General features: G+C 35.2%; 1 long non-coding RNA gene across 1 annotated transcript; it reads right to left on the bottom strand.

Moving 5' to 3' along the window:
- Positions 1-5129: 5129 nt before the first annotated feature.
- LOC149541744 (uncharacterized) lies at positions 5130-10069 on the bottom strand. Its single transcript, XR_016355158.1, has 4 exons — positions 9743-10069; positions 9381-9555; positions 9079-9155; positions 5130-6036 (listed from the first exon to the last, which is right to left on the bottom strand). It is a non-coding gene; the product is annotated as an uncharacterized LOC149541744 (long non-coding RNA).
- Positions 10070-12208: the final 2139 nt, after the last annotated feature.

Below are 12208 nucleotides of genomic sequence, written 5' to 3'. Positions count from 1 at the left end.
AAAAATTCCCAAGAACCCACCCGATAGATTCCAAAACAAGATCCAAACAGATTCCAAAATAAGTTCAATATAGTTAGTTTAAATTATAATTTATTTATTTAGTGACTTGCGTTTTTAAAAAATCATTTAAACAAAGATGAGGTGACGGTACATTTGCAATAGATTCAATTGAGACATTTTGGTGATTAGAGTTTATGGATTTATTTCATGCGTGCTAATGTTTTGTTGTGTCGATTTACTCCACATGTATCATTCCTCATAGTTCATTATTCAAATGTGTCTATGATGTTGTTGTTGTATGATGCAACATATCAAATTAAAAATAGCTAGGTAATGAATTAATGTTACACAATGTATACACATTCAAAACATCTCTTTTTTTCACCCTTTTCTTCCATTGCATGATCTTATTTTAATGCACAAGTAGATAATTATATCTAACTACTTTACCCTATTTTGATTGCATATTTAACTAAACGAACTTTGAAATTTTGCCTAGAAAAATGCAACTATCTTTAAAAAATAATATACAAATTACTTTAACATCTTATTTATTAAACCAATAGATCACAACAGACCAAGAGAATACAAAACACTCTCATAACAAAATGACATCATTGCAATTAAAAAGGAATGTCATACATCTTAGCAAACACCCCCCATCGCTCATCTTACCTTCAAACTCACTCCAACCCACTAATACTTGCACAAGAAAAATTAAATTCACCATCGAAGCAAAAGTAACATGTGCTAAGATGTCGAGAAAACAAATGTTCTTAATTTTTAAATGATGCTCCTTCCCACGTCACAAAAGCTCTCGCTCGCGTCGTCACCGAAGCTCCCGCCACGGAAAGAGGACGGGCCAGTTTTGCCTATGCCTAGCCCTGGCCCTTGCCCTGTTGACTCTGCATTGTTTTCTGGGTCGCGCGGCTGTCCTCCAGCTATTCCTACTAGGTCGGCTGTTGAGACTCGTGGTTCCGCCTTATCCTATGTGGACGTTGCTGCCTATGAGGCAACTTTAGGTGGTCGAAATGTGAGGTCAAATTCCCAAGGCGGCTTTGGGGGTCCGAAGGCACATTTGGGGTCTAGGGATTCTATGCCAGTTGCTGTTAGAAAATCGTTGATTCTGGAGTTAGATCCGTCCATTGTTGAGGATATTTCTGAACAGTTGGAAGATTTCTCCTCTTCAGCTGCTATATCCTGCTTCAAGGGTTTCTAGCCCTCACTTTTGGACTTGCATGCTTGGATTGGTCGTGTATGGGAACCCTTTATTTTCGACATAGCTCAGATTTACCCTGTTGCCAGGGGTTTTTTCATTGTGAAGTTTGATTCTTCTAAAGACAGAAATGTTATTCTTCATTGGGGTTTCTCTTGGGGTGAGAAATTTCCCTTGATGGCTAAACCTTGGTTCAAGGACTTTGACCCATCGATGGAATCCTTTAACAAGGTCCCTCTGTGGGTCAAATTGCCGAATCTTCCCCTTCACCTTTGGGTGGATTCTGTTCTGGAGGCTATGGGGGAGGCCCTTGGGGACTTTTTGCTTGTAGATACTGCTTCTTCAAATGTGTATCGCACCACTTATGCTCGGATCCTAGTTGAGGTTGACATCTCCAAGGGTCTCCCAGCGAAAATTTGTTTGGCTTCTCCGATTGGATCTTGGGTCCAGAGTCTTGATTATGAAGGAATCCCTTTCCGTTGCAGGAAGTGCCATATGATAGGTCACCTTGCTGCTCGTTGCTCCTCTGAAAAATCTGGCTCTAAAAAGTCTCCTTCTTGGTGGAAGAATGCTTCGAATGATCACTACACTGTGCGCAAAGACCCTTCCGTTGGGGATGGTGACTCTTCTCTGGTCTCTCAGGTGGCTGCCACGCCTGCTATCTTGGATGGCTCTCTTGCGACATTAGTGCCCTCCTCTGTTCCACCCATGTCTGCGGATGCTTCCTCTGTTGATGCTTCTTCAGTGGAGGCGGAATTTGTTCTTCCAACTCCCTCTCCCGCCCTGGTTCTGGAGGTTCCTTCTGATCTTGTTGGGGGCCAAGACACTATTCTTGCTCCTGCCCTTGCCCTTGTTCCGAACTTTCCTCCTGGATCAGTGGGTGGCCTGCTGGCTTTGAGCTCTTCTAGGGAGTTTGTTGTTTTATCGATTTCCCCTGGGTGTTCTGCTTCTTCAAGGGATTGGACTGCTGAGGCAGCCAAGGTGGAGGATGGTTGGACTGCGATAAAAAGAAAGAAATCAGGCCATTTGCTCCTCCTTTAGAAATGAATCTTCGATCATGCAAGGGAGGCTCTAATTCAAAGGGCAAAACGTGATGTATCTGGCCCTGCCTCTTTGCTGGATCTTTTATTTTGGCTGGTGATAGCCTTTTTTGTCACCTTGGTTACCCTTAGTTTGGGGGGTGACCAGTTCTGAGTTTTTTTGTTGTGACTTTGGTCTATGCGCTCATTGAAAATCTTTAGTCTTGTACAGGGTTTCAAGCACCCTTCAAAACCTGTTTATCTTATCAAAAACATGTGCTAAGATGTCCAATATAAGAAATTTTAGGCTGTAGAAATTTGCATAGTGCCTTTCTAATATTATCACCAATAAAGTTACTTGAGACTACTAATTATTTCTTTGCATATCTCATCATAAGCCTTTCTACAACCTTCCCCAAACTCACACAATACAATTTAAAACTCTTATAACTCGTTTTGAGCTTGAGACAACTGCTTATCTCGTTGGTATATTATACCAAGAACTAAAAGTCATCACCTTCGTCCCACCCTAACTAGACTAACATACAATACTTCAAATTCCCCAATTAAGAGATGCATTAAAAGGTATAAAAGCCAATACTTTTACATTGCATTAAGCACCACATCCAACCTCGTGGCAAAGTCCTCTCAAATAATAATATTCCTTCTTGAGCTTGGTGACAAGAATACATATCTTAATAGAACAAGTGTCTACAAAGATTAAGAAGGGTACATGCTACAAAACCGGACAATTGTCCAAAAAGATTAAGCAGCGTAAAAAATAAAGATCCAACTAAAACCTAATCCAAAACGCAAAATCACTCCTAATCTACAAGTGCCAAATTACAAACTCAAAGCTCATAAAAGTTAAGGTTGACGAAACCGGTTATGAGGTATGCAAACTACCTCAAGTCACCTAAAACACAAACATTCAATGTTTTAGGCAAGTTTTTAATTATATCTGACCATTTGTCCTAAGTTAAAGTCTTTTTCTCTACACCTCAAAACATACAGATCAAAATTCTATGAACCATTTATACTAACAAAACTTTCTCTAAATATGCTCTTAAAATTGTGAACAGGTTTTCTTATATATCTGAATGACCCTACCTTAGTGTAACCATATATAAATTTGGAGCAGCGCGCGGTATGCAATATCTGCCCGAGAAGTGCATTGATTTCAACATCCATTAGGATACTAGATAAAACCATAATGTTTCAACTTAAGTTTCAAGTTTCATGTATCTATAAACTATTTTCCATTTTTGTTTTTGTTTTTCAATAGTTTATAGATAAACATCACTAATATTTATAATATTTGATTATAATAAAATGAAAGAAATTCAATTCATTTATTAGCAGCGACTTGGATTCAAAGCTTGGTTTTCATTTGGACAAAGATGAGGTGAAGGTATGCTTGCAGGTTAAGTCATAAGGTTTGAATTCAAATTCAAGTTTCATCTAAAATGAAAAAGTTTTAACATTAAATTTACCTAATATAAATTTATTTATTTTTAAATTTTAGAAATATATCCACAAAATTGTCAACATAGTTTGACAGTGCTAAATTAAACTAAATAACTCAATATTATTTTAAAATAAAATAATTTCAAAGGGCCTTTGGTCTACTAGTGAAGTTGAAAGACTCACAAAGAGCCCACCACGAATCAAGTCGTGTTGAGTAAAAAGCCCCCAACATCTAAAAGAGATAAGGCTGGAATCGTGTCCCAGAAAGTTTCTACAAATTCAAATTTCATAGATGAAATTCAAAGTATCCTATCCGGCTCTCAATATTCTAGACCACCTTATGTGAACTTCAATCTAAATCCTAATGTTAACTATATGATCTATATAATGGTTCTAATGAATGTCTTATTGCATAAATATTTGAAATTTCTCCTACTTATAAATTTCCAATTATATTTTAGTTGACATCCTGCACCATCTCCTAAAATTGGCCTCAGATCTTCTGCCATCCCGAAAAAGTATGGAAAACCAATTTTCTCAAGCACGGAACTTTCAAATTTTTAAAGGCCCTCCCCTTTTGGGCTGATAGTGGACAGCTTCAACTTTGTAGTTTTGCTACTTTTAATATCAAATAAACCACAACTCATGGATGCCAAATGAATAGTGGCTCCCCCCTCTATTTAAAAAACATTGATGGGAACAAAATATGATAGGAATTTTTACTTTACATTCTCAATCAAGCAAATGTACAAGAAGATAATTGTTACTAGAAGTGTGCATAAATATCAAAATACATTCATATTTCTAATACATGCTAATAGAGATCACAGTTCAAAACTGTCATGGAATAGTGGAATTCGTGGTGCAAATATTCCAAATTGTATTAACAAGTTTCTCTTTGCACAGGTTGATATGCTAAGCATCAAGTACGTTTATCGTTTTACAGAGAAATATACTCGAGCATTTACTAACCACTGATGGTGTTATTATGTTTCAAGAAACTCAATATAAAAAATACGTTTGAAATTAAATTTACATGATTTTTCCTGTTAGGCACGACTGCTAACCATGTATACACCCTGGTTATTGATTGGTACCCTAAAATTATCACTAGATCGTAGAGATTGCCCAAAATAGATATTGAAAAACAAAAAGTAGTAAACTGCAAAAACCTTCCATTCAAATGTATGTACATTAATGATCTTAATGATCAAAGTTCTACATACCAAGATCACAGTTTAAGGGACTGTTCGCTTCTGACTGAGCCATTAAAGAACTATGGCATGACAAGCAAATTTTAGAGACAATGCTGGGTTCCAGGCAGTTTACAAGATGTTGAGGCATATCGCTTCCATCTTGTTTGGAGGTTGAAACAATCACGATCATATAAGATTATATTATCTTGAAATAAATTCAGTAGAATACTGGGCAATAGACAAAATAAAAATTCTGAATTTCTCTCACACATCTGTTTCAAAACTTTGCACATTGTTACAAGATGTAATAGCTTCAAAGAAATACCGTAAGTCCTAGGAAATAGACAAAAGTCAAGATTCTGGTTTTTGCCTATATGAAAAGCATTTGAAATCTGGAGCATAAATAGACTGCATTGAAATTAACTGAAATTAACTGCTGTGGATAAACACAGCTTGAAATGATCTCTAGACCAATGTTCTTGTGACAAACCTCTAGAGCTGGCACATACTGTTATTGATCTGGCAGCATCATGGCAAGTTATATTAGACTGTTTTTTTTTTTTTGATGGAGGGTTCAGACCTGCGAAGCCCAGCGAGGCACGAAGCCTGCGAGCTACCAACCAGCGAAGGCCACCACGAAACAGTTTTAGGAACCCAATACGGGCCCGCACGTGCCTGAGACCTCTTTGGCTTAGAGCCAAGGACTGAGGGGCATCCACGCCGTCATAATCACCCGGGGCACGATATCGGCCTCATCCCTTATGATGTCGGAGCCTTGCACTCAGGAAGACTTAATCCCTGGTGAGCTCTTTGTGAAGCATTCAACTTCACCAGTATACCAAGTTTAAGAATCACTTAAGACAACCAAATAGAAGAATGCATGACTGGCAAAAAAAGAACCTCACCTTGACAAGACCTGTCCTTTAAAATTGCATGAAAGTTTTATATCCGAATCCAGAGATTTATCTCTCTGGACCTCTTTGTACTCCTCAAATAACCTGGCCCTAGATGGTAGAAAAATTCATGCATTGCAAACAGGAATTTGCCTATGAAATACAAACTTTCGAGTCAGCCAAAAAATGACATCAGGGGGCTTTAGTTTCACTCCAAACACACCATCCTCAATCTATCCCCACAACTGAGAGAATGTTCAACAATTAAATAATGATTTGTATATTCACAATTCAAATTCTCTGAGAAATAAAAGATATGCTAAGTTCGTTTATATCACCAACTCCAGACTAAAATGAGGAATATATTTATAAATGACGTCAATGCTTAAAGGGTAAATCCATTTCCAAAATTAACAAATATTTGAAAACAATATTTCAACGACATATAGCATTAATGGAATCATTTTGTGTCTAAAACAGATCTCTCTTAAGTCACAACATAGCCAATGGCCCTAGAAGGAACAAACTAGATTTGTTCGAGGTCAAAACCTTGCAGCTTGCAGCTCCATTGTTGATCTGAACTGGAGAAACACAAGAATCTGCCATGTATCAGCTTTTCATTTTATGCTGTGAGAGATTCCTTCTTTGGGAAAATTGCATATTCGAGAATTGAAGGCAGTGATCTCAGAGATTGAGAAAGAGGTTCTCAACCCTCATTACACTGTGAGAGATACTTGAGAAATTAGATTCTTATTGAATCGCTCTCCCACCCCCAACTAATAAATTCTGAAATGAGGAATTGCAGTAGAATGTTAAATGAAAGATCCCACAACTGCAATTTGGTAAATTCAATTTGGACAGGTTGGCTAAGAGAAATCCTTGTATAGGTTGGTCTCAGGGTCTCTTCCAATGCCAGTAGGAACTTCATGTGGAATTATAGCAATGCCTTCCAAAAAACATGAATAACGAGGTAGAAATCACTACCTAAATATATGTATTCAAGGTTTCTCTATTGATGAACACCAAAACATTTCAAATGGAAGGTGACACTATCCTGCAATGCCAGTGAGATAAGCTCCTGTTGACACACTGTTAGCATACTAGACAGCATTCAACCTTCCCCAGCATCCAGATCTTACTCCTACGCATTGTTATAACGAGGTCAACAGAATTAGAGACTTATTTGCTAAATATGGAGCATCCCTGATTCCTCGAACATGGAAAATGACGGGTGGCCGAGTGGGGTGAGATACAAGAAATAAATGTTAAACACTTCTATCCCAAATCTAATGTATTCTATTTCAAAAACTCCATACATTCCAATTAAGTTACTCTCATTCTTTCTATTCACAAGAATGAGCTATAAGTAATAGAATAGAATAGTAGAATGGCTGATTAAGTATGAATATAGCCATCACAGTTATCACCATGTCAATGCGCTCGGTTGAATTTGGAACCAGATTTCAACTTCCATTCGAAAATAATTAGGTCATTCTAAAGCATAGCAATTCAGCACCAATAGAGAGCTTAACCATTGCAGAAGAGTGAGGTTATATTATTAGTGAATTAGAGTCTCAAACTCTCATTGACAGCAACTTGTAGAGGATTTTTTTACAACTAAGAGATGCTCTAAATGTTTGCACTAGGGCACCTCTTGCAACTTATATGCACCCATAGCAGTGTTAAATAGTCTTTAAGTCCATATATAAAAAGGTGAAATACTGAGAAAACAGTGCATATAAGTTGCACCATAGACGGTGCCCATGGGCCTAAGTTTGTGTCATCTCTTATGCTTGGCTGTTTTGAAATTTAAGCAACATAAGATCTTACAGAGGTATTCCATGGGTCATTCAGGGGTCAGAAATTAGAATCATTTAAACTAAAGATCCTGAAAGCTGGGAACTCTCTCAATTTATCTCCTGCAAATGAACCCAAGTCCGCTTTTGTGATTGCAATTTGGGGACACTCTTCTAACAATCTCAATGCAGATATAAAAATCCCTGGGCATATTTGCTTCAGTACAATATTCTGCTTACTCTTCTCAGACTATAGTAAATAATCATGGTTCTAAAAGAAACACTACAGCTTTGATGGATGGTAGTTCATCTTTGCAAGAAAAATATAACTTGTTTCTTTTCCACTCTAGCGTTCAGCATCTAAGCAGATAAGTGACCATAAACCCTATAAAGGTCTCTCTCTATGGAAATTTGTTATTATAAAAGTAGGTTACAGCTCACAGCTCCAAGTAGAAGATTGTCATCCTTTTTACTTTCCCTACCACTCTTCTAAACATCTCAAATTCCCAATAAGAAACTATTACGCAGACTCTATCATTGCCTTTCACTCTGTAAAGAACTCAAGCCTTTGGATAAGATTGGGTGAATGTCTTTTTATGATGATGACTAATTACAGGGTTGCATCATATCTCTTACACTGTCAATAGAAATTTATAATGAATATTAACTTCTACTTATAAGCTAAGAATTCAGCCCATGAGGAGACACCACTTGGCAATCAATTCACGACCTGAGTCACACTAAAGAGTTGTTGGCACAAGTGAGGAGCCTGAAACGATCGCCTCTCGAATCCCACTAACCATCTTAAGAAAACGTCCCATCTTCAAAACTAAAAATCTTAGGTGCAATAATGTCTTAGTGCAATGAAGATTTGTTTCATTTACTTTATAGGCAGCTATGTGCTGGCTAATAACTTATGTTTGCCCTCAGTGTCTTTCAACATCCAAGGCAGTTGAACAGACATATATTCGCTATGTTGTTGTTAAGCCCTAATGTCTGCAAATTATCATAGTTCTCTACCTATAAAACAAAATCTCTTTCCCAGAAATTTTGTGCATTCTAATGTACAATGATTAAATTTTCTTAGCAAGTCACCCTGTAGTTTTGGGAAAAATGTTTATTTCTATCTCCTATTTCTCTTTCTGGCATTCACTAGCTTTCTTTTAGCCCTAGGATCTGCATAATAGTATACTTTTACCTAGAAAACGAAACCTAATTTCATTCATCAAGTTTTTGTGTTTTCTAATATGCGATGATTAATTTTAAAATCAGCCTAATATGTAATTTGGATTGAAAATTTTCTCTCTTTATTCTGTTATTTCTGATCCCTTCCTATTAACTGAAATCCCTTCAAATCAATTGCCATTCATAGTGCTGGTAAAATAGCTCGTGATTAGTAATCAATGAGCGATTCAATTATGAAATTAATATTAATTTTTTCGATTACTAGCCATCACTGGCTTAAACATAAAGGCGGAGGCTGTGTTGTACCTTCATATTTCGAAATTTGTACACTGCATACCGATCTTGTGCCCTGCCTCGGCAGTGAACCTGGCTTGCAGTTCAACCTACACCTGGAGAATTCAAAACAACAAACCAACATCACTGATCGAGCTTCTCTCCAACAGTACCCAGTTTCCTTAATCATATATATAATTCCCACACGGTAATACAGTTTTCCAAACAAAAATCCAATTCATAAATAACTTTCTTCTTCAATGCCATTTTATTGTTTTGATACTTGTACATCTGCTATTTTACAATCCAAATTCACTAGTTAGGAAAAAACACACCTGCATCACGACTCCTAGAGTAAGATGGACCAAAAAGTATACTAAACCCTGATTAAGCGACGATTAAAATGCCCCTTCACTGCTTACTGTTCTGCCAACTGACAAGAGAGACAAATTCATAATTCGAGAACTGCAAACCCCGATTTTAAATAAACCTCCATTCTTCTCCTAAATCCTAATTGATAACACAGAAGCAATCAAAAAACGCAACGGGCTTTGGAACATAAAGACGAAAAATCAGACCCCCCCGCAAGGGCTTTCAACAACAATTATAAGATCAGATCCCCTGCGCAAGGAATTCAACATTTGCAACGCAAAGATACAAAATACGGAAACGCAAAAAACAAAAAAAGAGCTGGTACCTAAGCTGCCTTTTTGTTCTGCTGCGTGTTCAATCATTACAAAAACAAACAGCAGGAAACTTTTATCAGTATCTTACCAAAATCTCCATAGGGATTTTCAAAAAGGACTCAAATTCGCCGCCAGATTTACGTGTAACAGATCATCCTGAATTAATTTCCACGAAAAGGATGCAATTATTTGGAGAGAACGGGAATGCTGATTCACTGTTACAATTAATACGAATTCAAGAGCAAAATTTGAAATTGTACTAATGTCATCAATGAAAATCTTGGGTACTAGTACCAAGCCAGTAAGAAATCTGCAATTGTACCAACTAAGATATTTACAACACTCGATTACAAAAGGTTCATTTAGTACAAAAGAGCTTCAACAAATATTGTATATATAGGCTCTCTGACGCTTTGAAGGGGTATATTGTTGGAGGAAATGATAAGCATGAAATATATTCAATGTTAGGCACTAAGGAATTGGAACATACACACTGGAATGGCATGTGATATTCACTCTAATTGTGCCTTAATAGCTCTTTCGAAAAGCAATGATTTAGATATTGAGTGGTAACTTAAGTACTAACTTATTGCCATTTCACTTTATAAAATAGGGGATCCAAATTTTCTATATTTTCAATATAATGTGTGTGACATGATATTTTGTGTGGTATTTATTCTATTCTAATGTAAATTTAGCTTAAGTAGCTAGTGCAAACTTTATACATTTCAAGATCAAATTATAGCTCGATTATTATAGTGAATGAACAACCAAAAGGTTTCCTAGTGGTGGATCAAACCTCTACACTAGTTCTATGTGTATTATATAAAAGTTATTGTATTATCGTAATTAAATATCAAAGATTTTTAACAAAAAGTCAAACATGATTCTTTTTCAGATTCACAAAAACAAGCAAAAAAATTTCAAAAAATTTGTTGTTTGTGATCACAAAATATACAGATCATGAAGATCAAATGCTGAAATTTTTTTAAAATCGTTGTGTTTTCTTTTTTTTGAAATTTAATCAATGATACAATTTATACAAAAGATAGTGTTTTTTTCATATTCTGGTATAAGAATTTTTTTAAGATTGATTGTGTTTATTTATTTGTTTGTTTGTTTTTTTATTGATTTTTCAATTATTATAAAGAAAGAAAGATAATGATAGATTTTTGTTTAAATAAATCATACCTATAATTTGAAAAAAAAATTAATCTTAAAAATTATTAAAAAGTTTTATATATTATAATTTTTTTAAGAGAATTATATTTGAGAACAAATGGCATTTGTTGTTGACCTTAAAAACTTCTTATCATTTCAATTACAAAATAATTTATGTTTTAATAAATTTTAATAGTTTTTTAATTAATTGATTTAATTGTGCAAAAGTTTATAATGATCTTAGGAAAAAGTATATTACTAAATTACATGGTAATTGCTCGATTTGATGTTTCTTTTGATTTCGGAAGAATATAATCATTTTTTATTTTTTAGAAAATTAAAAGGCTCAATACATTTCCTCTCAAAATAATGGGCTAAAAGGTGTAAGACAACTTTCACCTACATGCTATGTTTAAATGGGAGAACAGTTAACTTTTATAACACTATAAATTTATAATTGTAGCAATAGAATGTTATTTCATTTTATCAAATATAATTTGTAAATGATTGATTATTTCATCAACTTTATTATCATCTGATTTTTTTGGGGCTTTTATGTACTTCCATCTTAGACTTTAGATAGATTGCATTTGTTCTAATTTCTTTCACTTAATTAATCTCCATTCCATTTCCCACCTATAGACATATTGTCAATGATAAACAAATAAGAAAGTTGCTTGCCTCAAGAGAAAAACTATAATGTAAGGTCCCTCCTTGTATGTACTTACTAAATGTGAATTTCCCTGTTAAATCTGTTATAGGAGATTAGAATGGATATGAAGTAATGTCTTATGGTTTAAATGTCCTAATAGAAACTAAGATCAGCTGATTCATTCATGTTTTAAATACTCAATGATTCGAGAACTACTACATCACCTCGACTTTTTAAAACATTAATTTTTACTAACGATGGTACAAGGTGTTTGACTTTATGATGACGATGTTAATTATGATACCTTAATGATTAGGTTATAAGCATTCAGATAGCTCAGTATGCCCTATTGACAATGTTTATGATGTTTAAATATATGCATGCCTAATGATGATTATTCCAATATTTTGTTTTGAATTAATGTGATTTTCTATATATATATATATATATATATATGATTTTTCTCAAACTATTGATGTGTGCAGGATTATAGTCGATTAATCTAATGGAGAATCGAAACTTGACCTTATGTGCAGTTTGTGAAACCAGGGTCAAGTCTAATGAAAGATGCAGCCCCGTTGTCTCATATTGTATTTGTATTGTAAATTGAATGTGTGTATCATTCTGTAATCGTTAAGTGTTAATGTATTGTAACAGTGATTTT

This window comes from Cupressus sempervirens, chromosome 8 (genome assembly GCF_028749045.1).
Source record: "Cupressus sempervirens isolate cs-2001-9-10 chromosome 8, ASM2874904v1, whole genome shotgun sequence".
In the NCBI taxonomy this organism is placed as follows: Eukaryota; Viridiplantae; Streptophyta; class Pinopsida; order Cupressales; family Cupressaceae; genus Cupressus; species Cupressus sempervirens.
Note: the sequence above shows the minus strand (reverse complement) of the source record. Positions and strands in the feature narration are given on the sequence as shown.